This window comes from Saccopteryx leptura, chromosome 6 (assembly GCF_036850995.1).
Source record: "Saccopteryx leptura isolate mSacLep1 chromosome 6, mSacLep1_pri_phased_curated, whole genome shotgun sequence".
Lineage (NCBI taxonomy): Eukaryota > Metazoa > Chordata > Mammalia > Chiroptera > Emballonuridae > Saccopteryx > Saccopteryx leptura.
This window is the reverse complement of record NC_089508.1, coordinates 145,369,597-145,390,865: the sequence shown is the minus strand read 5'-3', so window position 1 is coordinate 145,390,865 and position 21,269 is coordinate 145,369,597. Positions and strand designations below refer to the sequence as shown.

General features: G+C 38.2%; 1 protein-coding gene and 1 pseudogene across 2 annotated transcripts in view; one reads left to right on the top strand and one right to left on the bottom strand.

Moving 5' to 3' along the window:
• The window catches only part of COG5 (component of oligomeric golgi complex 5), a 444,866-nt gene that overhangs the window by 361,597 nt on the left and 62,000 nt on the right, over positions 1–21,269 (bottom strand). The gene's annotated exons all lie outside the window — the stretch shown is intronic.
• LOC136376257 (histone H3.3A-like) lies at positions 18,719–19,582 on the top strand (annotated as a pseudogene).

Sequence of the window (21,269 nt, the reverse complement as noted above, 5' to 3'; positions counted from 1 at the left end):
CCAGTTGACAGACTGGAAAAATTAGCAATATAATAACATACCTATATGCAGCAAAGGAAGAATATTAAAACACTACAACTCACAACCATTTAGAACAGTGCCACTGAAATGTGGAAACAAAGGGAAAAGTGAGTTCATCCTGAACATGAAAACTAACACCTTTTAAGGAATACCCATTTTTGCAGGATAAAAAGAGTTGAGCAAACAAACTAGTATTTGTCCCCTTGCTCATGATAAAGTAACATGTAAAATAATCCTAAATCTCTACCCTTCTATCCACACATTTTTTTACAGACCACTGTAAGATGTATCCAAGGGTTTCAAGCATGACAGCTTTGTACTTCCACCAGCAAGTAGTACAAAGTGCTGTCATTCCTGTCACTGCCACTAATATTAACTCCATCCTACAATCAAACCCTGAAGCATCAGGTAAGATAAAGGAGGAGAGTTTAGTCTGTCTCCCATGAAAAAGATACACCATAGGCCATACATTTCTGAGAAGCATTAAGTAAGGCAGAATTAAAGCACATTACCAATTTTTCAGGTTGAAAAGAAAAAGGAGCAAGAGACTATAATAAGGTTACAGGAAACTGTTTTCTACAATACTATTAACAGATCCCAAACGAAAAAAATTTAACTCAACATAAAATATTTTCAATGTTAATGCTAATAAATGAGTTCTTGCAATATTAATATTACACACAATTCCATATGTCATATACTCTATATTGGGTGGTATATTGTATATTGACTGAGTAGAGAAGAATCAAAGATACATATTTCATTCTAATACTGTTAATGCCTTAGGACAGGTTGAAATGAAAAATTCAAAACTCCACAGTCCACACTTTAACAGTTTTCTTTCCAATTCTAAAAAACCACAGTCTTTTTTTTTTTTAGAATATGATTTTTTTAAGTTAAATTTAATGGGGTGACATTAATCAATAAAAGTACACAGGTTTCAGGTGAACATCACTATAGTATTTAAACTGTTGATTGTGTTATGTATCCATCACCCAAGTCAAATCATTTTCCATCACTGTATATTTGTCCCTCTTTATTCCTCTCTCTCCCACCATCCCCTCCCCCCTACCCCCGTAATCACTTCAGTCTTTCTTTTAATGTTAAAATTTTTTCATCATTTCTTACAGGCAACAAAATGCCAGCAGATTTAGCTGCCTAACTTTATAAGAGTATTTAACCCAAACAATAAATGTTGTAATACTAAAGTAGCCTTTGTTAATGCTTCCCCAAAAGTGCCTGATACATATCAACAATCAGTAAATATTTGTGAAACTGAAATGAACAATTTTTAAACTTCTGATGGACCCTACTGTATATTATTTAGGGGAATGTTTCTCAAAATGTATACCACCTATATATATTAGAATTCTCTAAGGTCTTGTTTGAAATTCCAACTTCTGGGCCCCACCTTTGACTTAATGAATCAGAATCTCTATAGTTGCAGCCCTGAACAATAGCTTTAATAAGTACTCTCAGGTGATTTGTGTGCAAAAGCTTAAGAATCACTACTTTATATACTAGAAGACAGACTATGTATCAAAGTGACACATTCAAGCAATAAATGAAAAGGTATAAAAGCAGCTCTGAACTCAACTGAAGGCACAGTACCTTCTTGAAGACAAGTTTTTAAAGCTTATATCATTTTAACTAACAAAATCTTAGTTGGAGTATATATACTACAATCCAGCTTGGCTTCCTAAGGACTAAAATTTTAGTTTTTTTAAAAGAAGCTATTAACATTAAAAGTTTCCTTTAGAAATCATACACTCAGAAGACAAAAAGGTACCAAACATAAAACATGACACCATAAAGTATTTATTTATTTTTACTTCATTCAACCAAAATACTCAGTTAATTATAAAATTTCACAAGTATTCTGACCCAAAGATAAGCATAATACTTGCACATTCTGCTCATTTCAATGTAAAACTTCTATGAAAGCATAATACTATACATAGACAATAAGAAATACTTCTAAAATAAATTTTCAGTGAAAATAAACTATATTTTGCATATTTTTTGAACAAAAGTCACTGAAGTTAGGTAGATGGTTTGAGTCAAACATTTTTCCTTCATGATTATAATTTCCTTTGTACTATCAACACAATTTAGTGAATATAGCTACTCTTAATAATTTATGACAACTTTAATTTCCTATTCTTTTGTATAACAGTTTAAGCAACACTGATATTTGATACATACTTCAAATGCTACTAAGGAAACACTATCCTGGGAACATTTCTTATTAACCCTTTCACTAAGAGCTCTTTCCTACAATACTGATATTATCACCTTTGGTTACAACTCTTGCTTTTTAGCATTTTCATTCATTGAATCCTAGAACCAAATTATGGCAAACTAGTATTATTGAAAATGGGCTGCTAGGGAATACAATTTAAATATATAAAGTCAATATAACAGGTCAGGTGATTGGATATAGCCACCTTACAGAAATACATTTGTCAAGTAATATATTCTAAATAATGACTTTGTTATAGGTTTTCTTAGAGTCTCATAAGTCTGCTGAAATTGTGTGAAAAATTTCATGGGTACGTGTGTGTTTCTTCTCTGGAGCAAACATCCACAGATCAGTAAGATCCTCAAAAGAGTATGTAGCCCAAAACTAAAACTAAAACTATTCTTATTGTTAAGAGAGTAAGAAAGCAAAATTGGTAAATGTTACATATAATTTTATTTATTCATATCCTGCCTTATTCAGAGATAAGACAACATTTAAATGCATACAATTTTAAATATTCTATTTATTGATTTTTAGAGAGAGGGGAGAGATAGATAGATAGATAGAGAGAGAGAGAGAGAGAAGGGGGAAGAGCAGGAAGCATCAACTCCTATATGTGCCTTGACCAGGCAAGCCCAAGGTTTCGAATCGGCAACCTCAGTGTTCCAGGTCGACACTTTATCCCACTGCGCCACCACAGGTCAGGCCAAATGCATACAATTTTAGATACAATTAAATGAAAAAATTATATACAACTTATTTCTTATGTCCTTCAACATATAAAAATGGCCACAACAACCTTATAGAAAAAGCAACTATAAATCTTTATATAATTATAATTTTCCTCACTGCACAATTATGGCAAACTAAAGGGAAATTTAATAAAAAGAATTATACAGGAACGAATAATATAATTAACACCCAGGTACAAAACCCCACTGTGGTTCAATTCAAGGACAGACTCCAGAATGGTAGAGTGGAGGCTCTCATCATTCCTTATGTGCACCTACAGCCTGGTCAGACTCCCTGGGAGAGAGATGTGGTACTTCCAGCTGAAGACAGGTGCTCTTAAAAATAAACAAAAAATGGCCTCCATGTAATTCTAATGTACTCAACTCCTCTCCTCCCCTACTCTCCAGGAAATTTTTCCATAAATATTCTCTCTCCAAAAGTTCTGGAAAAAATCATTGGCATGTAAATAGTTAAGTGCAAAACCTTAAACAGGAATAGTCAACTGAGCTGATAGAAAAACAAACACTCACAGATTGACAATCCACTCTTGCACTCTTTTCTGTTAGCAAATTCTAAAATGACAAGTTAAAAGCCTGAATTTTCATCAACCAAATTTACAATAATGTACTTTGCCTGAAATTTCTTACCCCACTTAAAACATCTACCTACCAATGATTCAGATACAGATAGAATAAGCGCTAAAAGCACTGTGCTTTCAACTACATGGTAAAAGATACCATATCAATATTTTATCACTGTTGTAAAATTCCAGAGATAAGATATGAGAAGCTTTTACTTTTAAATATAGTATTCTATCAGTATCATTTATATGAACAAATATGCTTACTAGTTCTATAACATGTTTCTAAAAACTTAATGAATAACATGTCACAGGATCTAGAATGCAGATACACAAGGCACCCACATGAAATTGTCAAGTAGCAATAACCATAAAATCCTAGTTACTATCATAAACAAGTCTGTTATCTTGTAAGCATTTAAAAAATCATAAAAGCACTTTTAAATGGCCCATTATAATAGCACTTAGCCCTCACATGCCCAAATTTGAACATTTCATAAAAGGTTTGGGTTGTATGCATTTACTTTAAGTGGTGGCAATAAGACAAATATGGCAACGTCAGTATCACAAGGCAAACTATAACTACAACAAGAGTACAAATGAAGAACAATGGGGCTCAAAGGAAAAGGAGCACAGGTACCTGGAACAACTGCAGAAAGGAAACAGCAACTGAAATGAACTTGAACTGAGGGATGAGACTGGCCGAGGCAGCTAGGCAACAACAGTGTATCAGGCAGACACAAGCATGAGCAATTGCAGAGAAGCCAGAAAACATCTCCAGACCAGGGAACAATTCAATTTGGCTGGTGCACAGACTATGAATATGGAAGCAAGAGAGAGAAAGCTGCAAAATAGGTTATAATCTTGTTCTGTCAGGCTAAAAAATTTTATTTACACCCAAAGCCCAGTGAAAGTCTTTCTCGATTTGAGGGCAATTAAAATGTGTGTATGTGTGTGTGTGTGTGTGTATAAAGTATATATTTATACTTTATTTATCATCATAGTTTAGGCCCCCAAAACCTAGAGCACTATATTAGCCTCTGACCTGGTCTCTCCACCTTGATCCCTCTCAATTTTCATTTTCCTCAAGTACATACCCTGATCATATTCCACTCATTTTCATACCCTGATCACAGTAGATCTCCCATCAAATACTTTTCATTGAGATTTAAAATACAACATAATATTTAGTGGAAAATAATTAAAATCAAAATATTTAGTAGTAACATCTCTATGTTTTTCAAATGTAGAATTGGAGATCCCCACAAGATACACAAAGACACAGCCTTAAAAAAATGTCAGTGAAAAAAAATGCATTAAAAACTATAAAAAAGAGCCTGGCCAGGCGGTGGCGCAGTGAATAGAGCATCGAACTGGGATGCGGAAGGACCCAGGTTTGAGACCCCAGGGTTGCCAGCTTAAGCGCGGGCTCATCTGGCTTGAGCAAAAAGCTCAGTAGCATGGACCCAAGGTCACTGGCTCGAGCAGGGGGTTACTTAGTCTGCTGAAGGCCCGCAGTCATGGCACATATGAGAAAACAATCAATGAACAACTAAGGTGTTGCAACAAAAAACTGATGATTGATGCTTCTCATCTCTCTCCATTCCTGTCTGTCTGTCCCTATCTATCCCTCTATCTGACTCTCTCTCTGTCTCTGTAAAAAAATTAAAAATAAAAAAAAAATAAAAATTAAAACAAAAACAAAAACAATAAAAAAAAATCTATAAAAAAGAAAATACTGGGAAAATGTAGCTGTAAATAATAAAAACCAATTAGCCCTGGCCAGGTAGCTTGGTTAGGTGGAGTATCATCCCAATGCACCAGAGTTGTGGGTTCAATCCCTCGTCAGGGCACATACGAGAGTCAACCAATGAATGCATGAATAAGTGAAACAACATTCAGTGTTTCTCTCTCTCTCCCCACCTTCCTCTCTCTCTAAAATCATTAAGAGAAAAATTTTTAAATAATTAAATACAACAACAAAAAAACTTAACCCCAAGATTTAAAAAGGAAAATAAGAATAGACAACAAATACAATAGAAAACCCATAAAACACTCAAAAGCAAGGCCCTGGCTGGGTGGCTCAGTAAATAAAGCATCATCCTGGCATGTGGAGGTCATGTGTTCGATCCCCAATCAGGGCACATACAAGAAGCAATTAATGAGTACACAACTCAATGGAACAACTAAATGGAACAGCCAGTTGATACTTTTCTCTCTCTCTCTCTCTCTCTCTCTCTCTCTCTCTCTCTCTCTCCCCCCCTCTCTTCCCTTCCTCAAAATAATGGAAAAAAATTTTTTTAAAAACCTCAAGCAAATAAATGTATTATGAAATAATGGGATATTTCAAATGTGAGGCAAAGTAATAGATTATTCATTAAGTGCTGTTGGAGAAATAACTAAACTGGCAAATAAAGTCAACTGTTTCTCTACCCTCAAGGTTAGTGCATTACATTATACATCAAGGAAACACAGTTCACATTATATTTCACATGAAAGTGGACGGTGCTTGTTAAATATGGTGGTTACATTGTTTAACTTATACCAAAATAAACTGTAGATGGATAAAAATAAAATAAAAAATATTTAAAAAGTATGTAGGTGAACATTTTTATAATATTGTGGTAAGGGACCAAAGTAATTCATTAAATAAAAGATTAACAAGTGTAACTATAAAACTTTTAAAAGTATACATCAAAATCAAATAAGATAAAACAAACTTACAGCCTATATAGTAACGCAAATATACTTCTATTATGTAAAGAATACTTATAAACCAACACAACAATAGGAAAATGGGCCAAGAACATAAACAGGTAGTTCCCAATAAAAAACAAATGACAACACAAAACTGTTCAACCACAGTCATCTAAAACAAATACAAATTAGAGTAAGTTATAAAACAAATTAGTATACCATTTTTCACATAATATGATTGGCAATACTGTTTAAAGATTTTTTGGGGGTTGATTAATTTTAGAGAGAAGAGGAAGATTCAGAGACAAAGAGAGAGACATGGATCTGCTGTTCCACTTATTCATGCATTCACTGGTTGCCTCTTTTATGTACCCTAACTAGGGATCAAACTTGCGACGATGGTGCATCAAAATGATGCTCTAACCAAATGAGCAACTCAGCCAGGGCAGGCAAATAATTTTTAAATGCTAACGTCTACTAAGTATGACCAAGGCAGGTATGCTTTTTCACACTGGTACTGGAAATAAATTTCATTTTGAATTATTAAGCAAAATCTTCAATGTAACCTTTCACCAGAAATTAAACTTCCAAAGTTTATCCTAAAAAAAACAATTTTGCAAAAATGTACATTCAAGCATAGTCATCAAAGTAAAAAAAAAAATCAAGAAAAATCCCAAATAGTTAAAATAGTAGAAAACTTAACACAAATTAACAGGAAGTGTTCAAGAGAATACTATCCAGCCATTTAAGTGATATAGATGTATGTTTATCAACATGGAAAATGTCCATAATGTAATGTTAAGAATAAAATAATATGAATAACAGAGTAATATATAGAAAAATAGTTGGAAGTTTAGTCCCCCCCCCCAAAAAAAAAATCTCTAGGTAATACCTACCTACATTTTCTAGTTTCCAGCAATTATCATATATCTGAATTTTCTAGTTTTCACAATGAATATATATTAGTATAATTTTACAAATTAAAGAAGTATTCTATTAAGCCATTGATAGTAGTCTGACAGTACTTAAATTCTAAAATAACACAGAATTAAGCTGATTAACCTATTTATTAAAAAATAAAGAGGCCCTGGCCGATTTCCTCAGTGGTAGAGCGTCGGCCTGGCGTGCAGGAGTCCTGGGTTCGATTCCTGGCCAGGGCACACAGGAGAAGCACCCATCTGCTCCTCCACCCCTCCCCCTCTCCTTACTCTCTGTCTCTCTCTTCCCCTCCCGCAGCCAAGGTTCCATTGGAGCAAAGTTTGCCCGGGCGCTGGGGATGACTCTGTGGCCTCTGCCTCAGGCGCTAGAATGGCTCTGATTGCGGCAGAGCTACGCCCCAAGATGGGCAGAGAATCGCCCCCTGGTGGGCATGCCAGGTGGATCTCGGTCAGGCGCGTGCGGGAGTCTGTCTGACTGCCTCCCAGTTTCCAACTTCGGAAAAATACAAAAAAAAAAAAAAAAGCAAAAAATAAAAAGATATAGTATATAGCAGGCCTTATCAAAATTCCTATCTCAGGCCTGACCTGTGGTGGCGCAGTGGGTAAAGCGTCGACCTGGAAATGCTGAGGTCACCAGTTCGAAACCCTGGGCTTGCCTAGTCAAGGCACATATGAGAGTTGATGCTTCCTCCTCCTCCCCCCTTTCTCTCTCTCTCTCCTCTCTCTCTCTCCCTCTCTCTCTCCTTTCTAAAATGAATTAAAAAAATAAAAAATAAATAAGCCTGACCAGGCAGTGGCACAGTGGTTAGAGCGTCGGACTGGGATGAGGAAGACCCAGGATCCAGACACCGAGGTCACCAGCTTGAGCACGGGCTCATCTGGTTTGAGCAAAAGCCCACCAGCTTGAACCGAAGGTCGCTGGCTCCAGCAAGGGGTTACTCGGTCTGCTGAAGGCCCGCGGTCAAGGCACATATGAGAAAGCAATCAATGAACAGCTAAGGTGTTGCAACACGCAATGAAAAACTGATTGATGCTTCTCATCTCTCTCCCTTCCTGTCGGTCTGTCCTTGTCTATCCCTCTCTCTGTCTCTGTTAAAAAAATAATTAAATAAATAAATAAATAAATAAATAAAATCCTACCTCAGCTGCATTTAGACCTTAGTAATAGTCACAAACATAAGTGTAAAATTTTATTAAATGAAACTTACACAAGTAAAACTTAGATTTCAAAAGTCAAATGAATTGAACACTGCTCAGATTGAGACTAATCTGTCAATATTCAATTCATGTTTTCTCTTTAGTTTAATGTTATCTTTTTTTTTTTTTTTTTTGTATTTTTCTGAAGCTGGAAATGGGGAGAGACAGTCAGACAGACTCCCGCATGCGCCCGACTGGGATCCACCTGGCACGCCCACCAGGGGCGAAGCTCTACCCACCAGGGGGCGATGCTCTTCCACGACCAGAGCCACTCTAGCGCCTGGGGCAGAGGCCAAGGAGCCATCCCCAGCGCCCGGGCCATCTTTGCTCCAATGGAGCCTTGGCTGTGGGAGGGGAAGAGAGAGACAGAGAGGAAGGAGGGGGGGAGCTGGAGAAGCAAATGGGCGCTTCTCCTATGTGCCCTGGCCGGGAATCGAACCCGGGTCCCCCGCACGCCAGGCCTACGCTCTACCGCTGAGCCAACCGGCCAGGGCCATTTTTTTTTTTTTTTTACAAAGAGAGAGAAAGTCAGAGAGATGGATAGATAGGGACAGATAGACAGGAATGGAGAGAGATGAGAAGCATCAATCATCAGGTTTTCGTTGCGACACCTTAGTTGCTCATTAATTGCTTTCTCATGTGTGCCTTGACTGCAGGCCTTCAGCAGACCGAGTAACCCCTTGCTTGAGCCAGCGACCTTGGGTCCAGGCTGTTGAGCTTTGCTCAAACCAGATGAGCCTGAGCTCAAGCTGGTGACCTCGGGGTCTCGAACCTGGGTCCTCCGCATCCCACTCCTATGCTCTATACACCAAGCCACTGCCTGGTCAGGCTAAGTTATCTTTATTTATATGCATACTTTATAAAATACTCATTCTTCTGCCACATTTTTCAGAAATTATAAAACATAAAAACCTAATTATTTGGTTTATTTTAAACCAAGAGTAATAGACACATTTTTCTCATTTCTACCTTTTGCATTCAAAACTATATATTTTCTCCAAAGTTAAAATGTTAAACATATGAAACATAACACTTCCACTTAAAGTACCCTGGATAACTCCATGAACAAAGTACATTCATTCTGATTTCTCTCCAACTTTTGGAATGTTCATTAAATGAGTTTTCCTCTGTTATATTTTAATTAGCCTATGCTTTCAAAACTATAGGAGTAAAAATTCATTAAGCTATACATTTGCAGTATGTGCACATTTTTTATACTTCAATAAAATGTTAAAACTAAAACTAAAAGGGCTATTTAAATGATGCCTGTTTAATGTCCTTAAATGTTCTCTAGAATACATTTAAATAACTAGAAGCAAATTACAAACCGTTGCTAAGATACATTTTTATTTTCTTGGAAAACTCAAAAGGAACTCATATATATCCCAAGCCAATCTCACATCTCAGCTGAGATAAATGTTGGTTCAAAAGAAAAATGCAGAAAACATCAGTGGAAGAGAGAAGGTACCATTCAATGTTTTTTTAATTTAATGTAAGTTATATAGGTCATTCAACTTCAACTGACTAATGATATTGTTATGGCCCTTACCCCAAATCTACAAAAGTCTCAATTCACACAATACCTGTGGTCTCATAAAACTCTGATGCCCATTAGCATCTCTCTACCAGCGCACAAGCGGAGGAAATAAATAATAACTACAAGTCAGGGTCCTCCTCTGGGCATCTTCCTTAAATCTTATCCAGACTCTGCTTCGCTATCTGTAAAACAGCATGAACCTCAAGGGGTTCTTGTGAAGCTGCAATTAGATAAAACACGTACCATGCTCAGCAGTACTTGCCATACAGTAATTCATGGAAGCTATTATCATTTTCCTGAAGTTTCATTTTTTAAAATATTAACAAATACATTTTAAATTTAATTATGTAGGCCCTGGCCGGTTGGCTCAGCGGTAGAGCGTCAGCCTGGCGTGCGGAAGTCCCGGTTGGATTCCTGGCCAGGGCACATAGGAGAAGCGCCCATTTGCTTCTCCACCCCCCCCCCTCCTTCCTCTCTGTTTCTCTCTTCCCCTCCCGCAGCCAAGGCTCCATTGGAGCAAAGATGGCCCGGGCGCTGGGGATGGCTCCTTGGCCTCTGCCCCAGGCGCTAGAGTGGCTCTGGTTGAGACAGAGCGACGCCTGGAGGGGCAGAGTATCACCCCCTGGTGGGCAGGGCATCGCCCCTGGTGGGCGTGCCGGGTGGATCCCGGTCGGGCGCATGCGGGAGTCTGTCTGTCTCTCCCCGTTTCCAGCTTCAGAAAAATACCAAAAAATAAAAAATAAATAAATAAAATTAATTATGTAATATAATTATAAAAAGTAATCACTATAGCCCTGGCCGGTATGCTCAGTGGTAGAGCGTTGGCTTGGAATGTGAAAGTCCTGGGTTCAATTTCTGGCCAGGGCACATAGAATAAGTAACCATCTGCTTCACCACCCTCGCCCTCTCCTTTCTCTCTCTCTTCCCCTCCTGCCAAGTTTCCACTGGAGCAAAGTTGGCCCAGGAGCTGAGGACGGCTCCATGGCCTATGCCTCAGGCACTAGAATGGTTCCAGTTGCAAAGGAGCAATGCCCCAGATGGGCAGAGCATCGCCCCCTAGCGGGCTTGTGAGGTGGATCTGGTCAAGCGAATACAGGAGTCTGTCTCTTTGCCTCCTTGCTTCTCACTTCAGAGAACCACAAAAAAATTAAAATAAAGAAAAAAGTAATCACTATGGATTGACTACTCTAGTTCCTCAAAAGTGTATAATTCTCTCCTGTAAGAATTTGAGACTTGATGTTCACTTTTTTAATTGTATTTAATTCCCCTCCAGTGCACATCTTTAACTTGAAAATCCTTAGAGCAGCGGTTCTCAACCTGTGGGTCGTGACCCTGGCGGGGGGTGGAACGACCAAAACACAGGGGTCGCCTAAAGCCATCGGAAATACACAGGTTGAGAACCGCTGCTTTAGAGTAATACTTCAAATTTTTGTTACCAGAAAAAAATGCATGACAAATACACATTATATGATGTGATTTTTTTTTTTTCATTTTAGAGGAGAGAGAGAGAGAGAGAAGGGGGGAGGAGCAGGAAACTTCAACTCCCATATGTGCCTTGACCGGGCAAGCCCAGGGTTTTGAACCGGCGATCTCAGCATTCCAGGTCGACACTTTATCCACTGTGCCACCACAGGTCAGGCTATGATGTGATTTTTGAAAAACAAAATTGCATTTTTACACAAGAGTAGAACACACAACCACAAATTATGACATATAACCAATGTGACCTTCAAAACATCATTCATTCTTTACTTCAAATAAAACGAAAGCATGCCTGACCTGTGGTGGCGCAGTGGATAAAGCGTCGACCTGGAAATGCTGAGGTCGCCGGTTCAAAACCCTGGGCTTGCCTGGTCAAGGCACATATGGGAGTTGATGCTTCCAGCTCCTCCCCCCTTCTCTCTCTCTCCCTCTCTTTCTCCTCTCTAAAGAATGAATAAATAAAAAAAAATAAAATAAAACGAAAGCAGTATTGGGGGAATCTATTATATGCTAGGTAGGATCAAAGGCAATCTATAAACCGTAATCATTAAATCTACCCAACAGCCCTTTACAATCTGAGAGAGAAGTTAACTTGTTGAAATTCACAGTTAGCAAGAGGGAAGGAAATTATATTTAAAATCAGGGTCTAAATGGTTTCAAAGCCTATGCTCTCCTTTCTCTTAATTACAAAGCAAGCAGCAGAAACAATTATGATATATTATGTTATAATTTTATGATGTTTTGTAGTCTCTAAAGTGTTAGTAAAGTGAATATTACTTTGATGAAAGTTTATGAATACTGCGTTGTTCTCGTTGTTACATTAAAATAACTAGCCTCTGTGTGCCCATTCAACAAGATTTATTCATAAGTCATTTACCCTCAGTAGAAGTCTTTCAACTACTTTTTTCAGTTATTTTTGTTTCCATAGTTTAATTCACTCTAAAATAACAATTTCATTAGTTTTAGGTGGAAAGTCTCATTCAGGTGGCTACTTTTAGTGTCCCAAAACCTTATTAAAAAAAAAATCAACAAACTATCTTCTCTTTATCCTTTATCCTCTCACCAGCAACTACCACAACTCAATATTTATGGAGAAAACCAAGCAGAGGTTACTTCTCTCCTTTATCCTCCAAAGAGATGATCATCATGGGTATCATCACACAGGAAGAATAACTGGATCAAGCTGGAGCACCTAGGTCATCATACAGCACTGAAAAACTATTTTTACTTACCAACACTCTTACTCCATTTATCTATTAATACATATTTTAACCATTCATGCTCTCCACTCCATCCCAAGATGTAATTCTTCCTAAAGTCACTTCCCAAGTGAAGGTGTGGATCCTACAACTGCATCAATCAATAATTTACTAATCTATATCTCCCAACAAATAATATCACTTCCATTTTCAAACTTCTTTTAGCAATTAAACTTCTTTTTAGAAAAAGCATTTGATAAAATCCAGCACCCATTTATGATCAAAACTCTCAGCAAAGTGAGAATACAGAAAACATACCTAAACATGATAAAGATCATCTATGACAGACTCACAGCCAACATCATACGCAATAAGCAAAAATTAAGCAATCTGCTTAAGATCAGGAACAAGGCAGGAGTGCTCCTTTTTACCACTCTTACTGAACATAGTTCTGGAAGTCCTAGCCACAGCAATCAGACAAGAAGAAATAAAAGGCATCCAAATTGGAAAAGAAAAAGTAAAACTATCAGTATTTGCTGATGACATCATACTATACATAGAGAACCTTAAAGTCTCAGTCAAAAAACTACTTGACCTGATAAATAAATTCAGCAAGGTGGCAGGATATAAAATTAATATTCAGAAATCAGAGGCATTTTTATACACCAACAATGAACTATCTGAAAGAACAATTAAGAAAACAATCCTCGCCCTGGCCGGTTGGCTCAGCGGTAGAGCGTCGGCCTAGCGTGCAGAGGACCCAGGTTCGATTCCGGCCAGGGCACACAGGAGAAGCGCCCATTTGCTTCTCCACCCCTCCGCCGCGCTTTCCTCTCTGTCTCTCTCTTCCCCTCCCTCAGCCAAGGCTCCATTGGAGCAAAGATGGCCCGGGCGCTGGGGATGGCTCTGTGGCCTCTGCCCCAGGCGCTAGAGTGGCTCTGGTCGCAACATGGCGACGCCCAGGATGGGCAGAGCATCGCCCCCTGGTGGGCAGAGCGTCGCCCCATGGTGGGCGTGCCGGGTGGATCCCGGTCGGGCGCATGCGGGAGTCTGTCTGACTGTCTCTCCCTGTTTCCAGCTTCAGAAAAAATGAAAAAAAAAAAAAAAAAAAAAAGAAAACAATCCTCTTCACTATTGCAACAAAAAAAATAAGGTACCTAGGAGTAAATTTAACCAAGGAAGTTAAAGACTTGTACTCAGAAAAATATAAAATATTGATAACAGAAATCAAGGAAGGTACAAACAAGTGGAAGCATATACCGTGTTCATGGATAGGAAGAATAAACATCATTAAAATGTCTATATTACCCAAAGCAATCTATAAACTCAATGCAATTCTTATTAAAATACCAATGGCATACTTCAAAGATATAGAACACATTTTTCAAAAAAATTTTTGGAACCAAAAAGAACACAAATAGTCTCAGCAATCTTGAAAAAGAAGAATAAAGTGGGAGGTATCACACTTCCTCATATCAAGTTATACTACAAGGCCAATGTACTCAAAACAGCTTGGTACTGGCATAAGAAGAACAGGCATATAGATCAATGGAACAGAACAGAGAACCCAGAAACAAACACACACCTTTATGGACAACTGATATCTGACAAAGGAGGTAAGAGCATACAATGGAGTAAAGACAGTCTCTTTAACAAAGGGTGTTGGGAAAATTGGAAAGCTACTTGCACAAAAATGAAACTACCACCACCAAATTACACCATACACAAAAATGAATTCAGAATGGATAAAAAATTTAAATGTAAGTCATGAAACCATAAGCATCTTAGAAGAAAACATAGGCAGTAAGCTCTCTGACATCTATCGCAGCAATATATCATATTTGCTGATTTATCTCCACGAGCAAGTAAAGGACAGAATAAACAAATGGGACTATATAAAGCTAAAAAGCTTTTGCACAGCTAAAGACAATATGAACAAAATAAAAAGACAAACCACACAATGAAAGAACATATTCAACAATATGTCTGATAAGGGTTAAAACCAAAATTTATAAAGAATTTATAAAACTCAACACCAGGAAGATAAACAATCCAATCAAAAAATGGGCAAAAGAAATGAAGAGACACTTCTCCAGAGAGGACATACAGATGGACAATAGGCATATGAAAAAGTGTTCAACATCACTAATCATTAGAGAAATGCAAATTAAAACCACAATGAGATATCACCTCACACCTGTCAGAATGGTGCTCATTAGCCTGACCCGTGGTGGCGCAGTGGATCAAACGTCAACCTGGAACGCTGAGGTCTCCAGTTCAAAACCCTGGGCTTGCCTGGTCAAGGCACATATGGGAGTTGATGCTTCCTGCTCCTCCCCCATCCCCTCTTCTCTTTCTCTCTCTCTCTCTTCTCTAAAATGAATAAATAAAAATAAAAAATTAAAAAAATAAAAAGAATGGTGCTCATTAACAAAACAACACATAATAAGCGCTGGCAAGGATATGGAGAAAAGGGAACCCTCCTGCACTGCTGGTGGGAATGCAGGCTGGTGCAGCCACTGTGGAAAACAGTATGGAGATTCTTCAAAAAATTAAAAATAGAAATGCCTTTGACCCAGGTATCCCACTTTTAGGAATATATCCTAATACCAAATCACTGATTCAAAAAAAAATGCACCCCCATGTTTATTGCAGCATTGTTTACAATAGCGAATATCTGGAAACAGCCCAAATGTCCATCAGTGAATGAGTGGATTAAAAAGCAGTGGTACATATACACAATGGAATACTACTCAGCCATGGAAAAGGAAATCTTACCTTTTGCAACAACATGGATGGACCTGGAGAATATTATGCTAAGTGAAATAAGCCAGGCAGAGAAAGAAAGATATCATATGACCTCACTCATTTGAGGAATTTAATGAACAATGTGAACTAAGGAATGGAATAGAGGTAGAAGGGGGCTCAAAGGGACCAGAGGGAAAGCGGTCAGAGGGAAAGGGGATGAGAGGATGGGATCAGAGAATGGAAAGTGATTAGTGAAATCATATATACATAACACAGCATTATAGAGAACAGTACAGCAAGTCCTGAAGGAAAGCAGGGAGGGTGTTGGGGGGAGGGGTCAAAGGGGGTATCAAGGGGAACATTGGGGTGGGGGGAGGGAGATATATTCAGTGGGACACTTGAATCTACATATGGAAGCACAATAAATTAAAATCAATAAAAAATTAAAAAGTCCATCTCTGCCTCCTGTCTCACTAAATAAAAAAACAAATACAAACTTGATATACTATTTCATCCCCATGAGAGTGAAAATTATTTTTAAAAAGTGAAATATAGGCCTGACCTGTGGTGGCGCAGTGGATAAAGCGTTGACCTGGAAATTCTGAGGTCACCGGTTCGAAACCCTGGGCTTGCCTGGTCAAGGCACATATGGGAGTTGATGCTTCCAGCTCCTCCCCCCTGTCTCTCTCTCTTCTCTCTCTATCTGTCTCTCTCTCCTCTCTAAAATGAGTGAATAAATAAAAAAAAAAAAATTAAAAAAAAAAAGTGAAATATAACAGGTGTTTATGAGGATCTGGAAAAATAAAAACCCTTGTGCACTGTTGGTAGAAATGTAAATTAGGCAGGTGCTGTGGAATACCTTTGGCAGGTTCTCGAAATATTCAATACAGAATTACCATATGACCCAGCAGTTCCACACCTGAGTATATATACCCAAAAGAACTATAAATAGGGACTCAAATAGATAATACTTTTACACCAATGTTCACAGCCAATGGTCAAAAGGTGGAAACAACCCAAGTGTCCATCAACAGATGAATAAACATTATTTACAACAGCCAAAAGGTGAAAATAACTCAAGTATCAACCAACAGATGAGTAAACAAAATGTGGCATATACATACAATGCAATTATTAGTCAGGTACAAAAATGGAATGAAGATCTGATACATGCTGCAACACAGATGAATCTTAAAAACATGCTAAATGAAATAAGCCATACACAAAATAATAATATATAATACATAATATATATAATAAAATAATTATTCCATTTATATAAAGTATCTAGAATATGCAAATTCACAAGACAGAAAATAGAACAGAAGTTACCAAGGCGTGGGAGAAGGGAAAAGAGGGGAGTTATTGTTTAATAAGAGTAAGATTTCTTTTGAGATGATGAAAGGTTCTATAATAGATATTGTGGAAAGTAATATAACATTGTGAATGCACTTAATGACAATAAATTGTACACTTAACATTGGTTTTTAATAGAGGACAAATAAAATAAATAGCAGGAAAGACAAGGACAAAAGAAAAAAGATGACAAATATGGAACATATTAGAAAAACAGCAAATTTAATCTAATCATATTAATAATTAATGACAATTTAATTATATATTCCAAACAATAAAGACAAAAATTATGAGAATGAAAATAAACAAGACCTGACAATATTCTGTCTATAAGATCTACACTTTAAATAATGTTTACTTATTTTTTAAATTTTTTATTAATTTTAATTTATTGTGTTAACATGTACTCAAGTGTCCCACTCAATACAATTCTCTCACCCCCACCCCCTTGTCCGGCATTGCCTGCCCCTCCCCGTTCCCTCTGGGATTTGCTGTCCTGTTATCTGTATCTATGTGTTATGTATAATATATATAATTTCACTAATCCCTTCACCTTCTCTGATCCCATCCTCTCATTCCCTTCCCTCTGACAGCTGTCCCTCTGCTCCCTGTGACCCCACCTCTGCCTGTATTCTGTTCCTCAGTTCACTTTGTTCATTAGATTCCACATATAAGTGAGATCATATGGTATCTGTCTTTCTCTTCCTGGCTTATTTCACTTAACATAATAATCTCCAAGTCCATCCATGCCATCACAAAAGGTAAACTTTAAAACATAATTATGTAACATTAGAACAGACATAGAGATAAATGGAACAGAGTAGAATCCAAAAATATACCTACAGCCTGACCAGACGGTGGCACAGTGGATAGAGCGTCAGACTGGGAAGCAGAGGGCCCAGTTTCGAAACCCCGAGGTCACCAGCTTGAGTGCGGGCTCATCTGGTTTGAGCAATGCTCACCAGCTTGAGAACAAGGTCGCTGGCTTGAGCAAGGAGTCACATGGGCTGCTGTAGCTCCCCGGTCAAGGCACATATGAGAAAGCAATCAATGAACAACTAAGTGCCGCAGCAGTAAATTGATGCTTCTCATCTCCCTCCCTTCCCTTCCTGTCTGTCCCTATCTCTGTCTCTCTCTGTTTCTGTCACAAAAAAGAAATATATATATATGTATACACATACACACACACACACACACACACACACACACACACACACCCCTATACATATATGGTCAATTGATTTCTACAAAAGGTCCAAGGTAATCCAGTAGAGATAGGAAGATCTTTTCAACAAACTGTACTGGATCAGCTGGATATCTTCAAGAGGAAAATAAGCTTTGACAATACAACAAAAATTACTTTTGCATGAATCATAGATCCCAATACAAAACAAAACTATAAAACTAAAAGAAAATCTAGGAGAAATTCTTTGCTACCACAGGAGAGGAAGAGATAGTCTTTAAAATTTTTTTTAATTTATTGATTAAAGCCTGACCTGTGGTGGCACAGTGGGTAAATCGTTGACCTGGAACGCTGAGGTCACCGGTTTGAAACCCCGGGCTTGCCTGGTCAAGGCACATATGGGAGTTGATGCTTCCTGTTCCACCCCCTCTTCTCTCTTTCTCTCTGCCTCCTCTCTCTAAAATGAATAAACTAAACAAAAAAAATTATTGATTAATTTTTAGAGAGAGAGGTAGGGATTAAGGGGAAACATCAATTTGTCATTCCACATGTTAATGAACTCATTGGTTTAGTCTTTCATGTGCCTTGATAGAGAACTGAAACTGCAACATTGGTTTATTGGGACTCAGCTACGGCCATAAAAGACAGTTTAAGACTTAAGATAGGGACCCAAGAGTACAAAGTATAAAACAAAACAGATACATTAGGCTTCCTCAAAAATTAACATTTCTGGGTGTTTGCAGCCGCCACTGTGCTCTGAGCTCCAGCCAAAGGAAAAGTTGGGTAAGTACAGAGGTCTCTACATCATGCCTCATACCAAGCACACTGCCTGCAAAGCAATTGGTGGTAAGCACCAAGGAAACAACTGGCTACCAAAACAGCTGGAAAGAAAGCGCCCTCTATTGGAGGGGTGAAGAACCTCATCGTTATAGGCCCGGTACTGTGGTACTTCATGAAATTAGACGTTATCAGAAGTCCACAGAACTTCAGATTCGCAAACTTCCCTTCCAGTGTCTGGTGTGAGAAATTGCTCAGAATTTCAAAACAAACCTGTGCTAGCCCTGGCTGGTTTGCTCAGTGGTAGAGCGTCAGCCTGGCGTGCAGGAGTCCCAGGTTCGATTCCCGGCCAGGACACACAGGAGAGGCGCCCATCTGCTTCTCCACCCCTCCCCCTCTCCTTCCTCTCTGTCTCTCTCTTCCCCTCCCGCAGCCAAGGCTCCATTGGAGCAGTTTGCCTGGGCGCTGAGGAGGGCTCTGTGGCCTCTGCCTCAGGTGCTGGAATGGCTCTGATTGCGGCAGAGCGACGCCCCAAGATGGCCAGAGCATCGCCCCCTGGTGGGCAGAGCGTCGCCCCCTGGTGGGCGTGCAGGGTGGATCCCTGTTGGGCGCATGCGAGAGTCTGTCTGACTGCCTCCCTGTTTCCAACTTCAGAAAAGAAAAGAAAAAACAAACAGATCTGTGCTTCCAGAGTCCAGCTATTGGTACTCTGCAGGAGGCAGGTGAGGCATATCTTGTTGGCCTTTATGAAGACACCAACCTGTGTGCTATCTATGCCATAAACGTGTAACAATTATGCTAAAAGACATCGAGCTAGCATGCCGCATACATAGAGAACATGTTTAAGAATTCACTATGATTAGAAACATTTAATTCTTAAAAAAAAAAATTTCTCTTCTTCCTGTTATTGGTAGTTCTGAACGTTAGATACTTTTTTCCCTAGGGTCAAAAGGTACCTAAGTATATGACTGCAAGTGGAAAACAAGGGACAGAAATCAGGCAGAATTGGCAATTTTTTCATTTTTATTTATGTGTGATTTTTTAAAAAAAGATTCTGTTGATTTTAGAGAGAGGAGAGAGAGCTAGAAGGAGAAGGGAGGAGTGGGAAACATCAACATGTAGTAGTTACTTCTCCTTTGTGCCTTGACTAGGCAAGACTGGGATTTCAAACCAGCGACCTCAGCATTCCAGATCATTGCTTTTTCAACTGCAACCACCACAGGTCAGGCAGAATTTTTAAAATATAAATACAGGGACATAAAGCATTACTGCAAGTCAAAATGTTTCAGTGAATGAGTTTCAGCAGTTCAACTTTATAACAACATACAAACCTGTTAAATTTTTCTGGACAATGCCAGCATTTGAATTTTTAAAAACAAGTAAATGTCTTATTGATTGCAATTAAATGGTGTTTGTAGCATTTTTATCATACAGTAGATTCCATCCATTCATTTGCTGAGTTGTCCTACATGCAAATACATGTTTTTAATGTTGTCTGTCTTCCGTGCTGTTCCTGTAAGTTTGCTATTAAAATACATTAAACTATAGCCTGGCCAGGCGGTGGCGCAGTGGATAGAGCGTCAGACTGGGATGAAGAGGACCCAGGTTCAAGACCCTGAGGTCGCCAGCTTGAGCGCGGGCTCATCTGGTTTGAGCAAAGCTCACCAGCTTGGACCCAAGGTCACTGGCTCGAGCAAGGGGTTACTCGGTCTGCTGTAGCCCCACGGTCAAGGCACATATGAGAAAGCAATCAAGGAACAACTAAGGTGTCGCAACGAAAAACTAATGATTGATGCTTCTCATCTCTCTCTGTTCCTGTCTGTCTGTCCCTATCTATCCCTCTCTCTGACTCTCTCTCTGTCTCTGTAAATAAATAAAATAAAATAAAATACATTAAACTATAAAAAAAGATCCTATTCAAAATAAAAGGAAAACATATACTGGGAGCAAACATTAACAGTATACATATCTGACAAAAGATTTGTATCCAGCATATATAAAGACCTCTTAGAACTTCATAATGTAGACACCCAGTTTGAAACAAGGGCAAAGTATCTAGACAGACACTTCACAAAATAAGAAACAAAATGTAAAATAAATACACAAAAGCAGGCTCAACATCATTAGTGTTTATGTAAATGCAAATTAAAATCACAAAGAGATGCCACTACACAACTTATTATTAGACTGGCAAAAATTAAAATGATTCATGATACTAAACATTAAAGGATATAATGCCAATAGGACTCTCATTCACTGCTGTGGGAGTATAAAATAATACAACCATTTTGGAAAATAGTATAGCAAATCTTAAGTTAATCATAATACTTACAGATGACTAAGAAATTGCACTCCTAGGTTTTTACCTATGAGCACTAAAAATAAATGTTTATAGAAGCTTTATTCACAATGAAAACAACGCAAACATGTCTCAGAAGCTGAATGGATAAACAATGTGACATATGCAAATAGTGAAATACATTCATTAAATGAATATACTGTATATTGAATAATTCTATGTACATGGAATTCAAGAAAGGAAAAAATGAAATCTCTAATAACCAAAAATTTGTGTTGGAA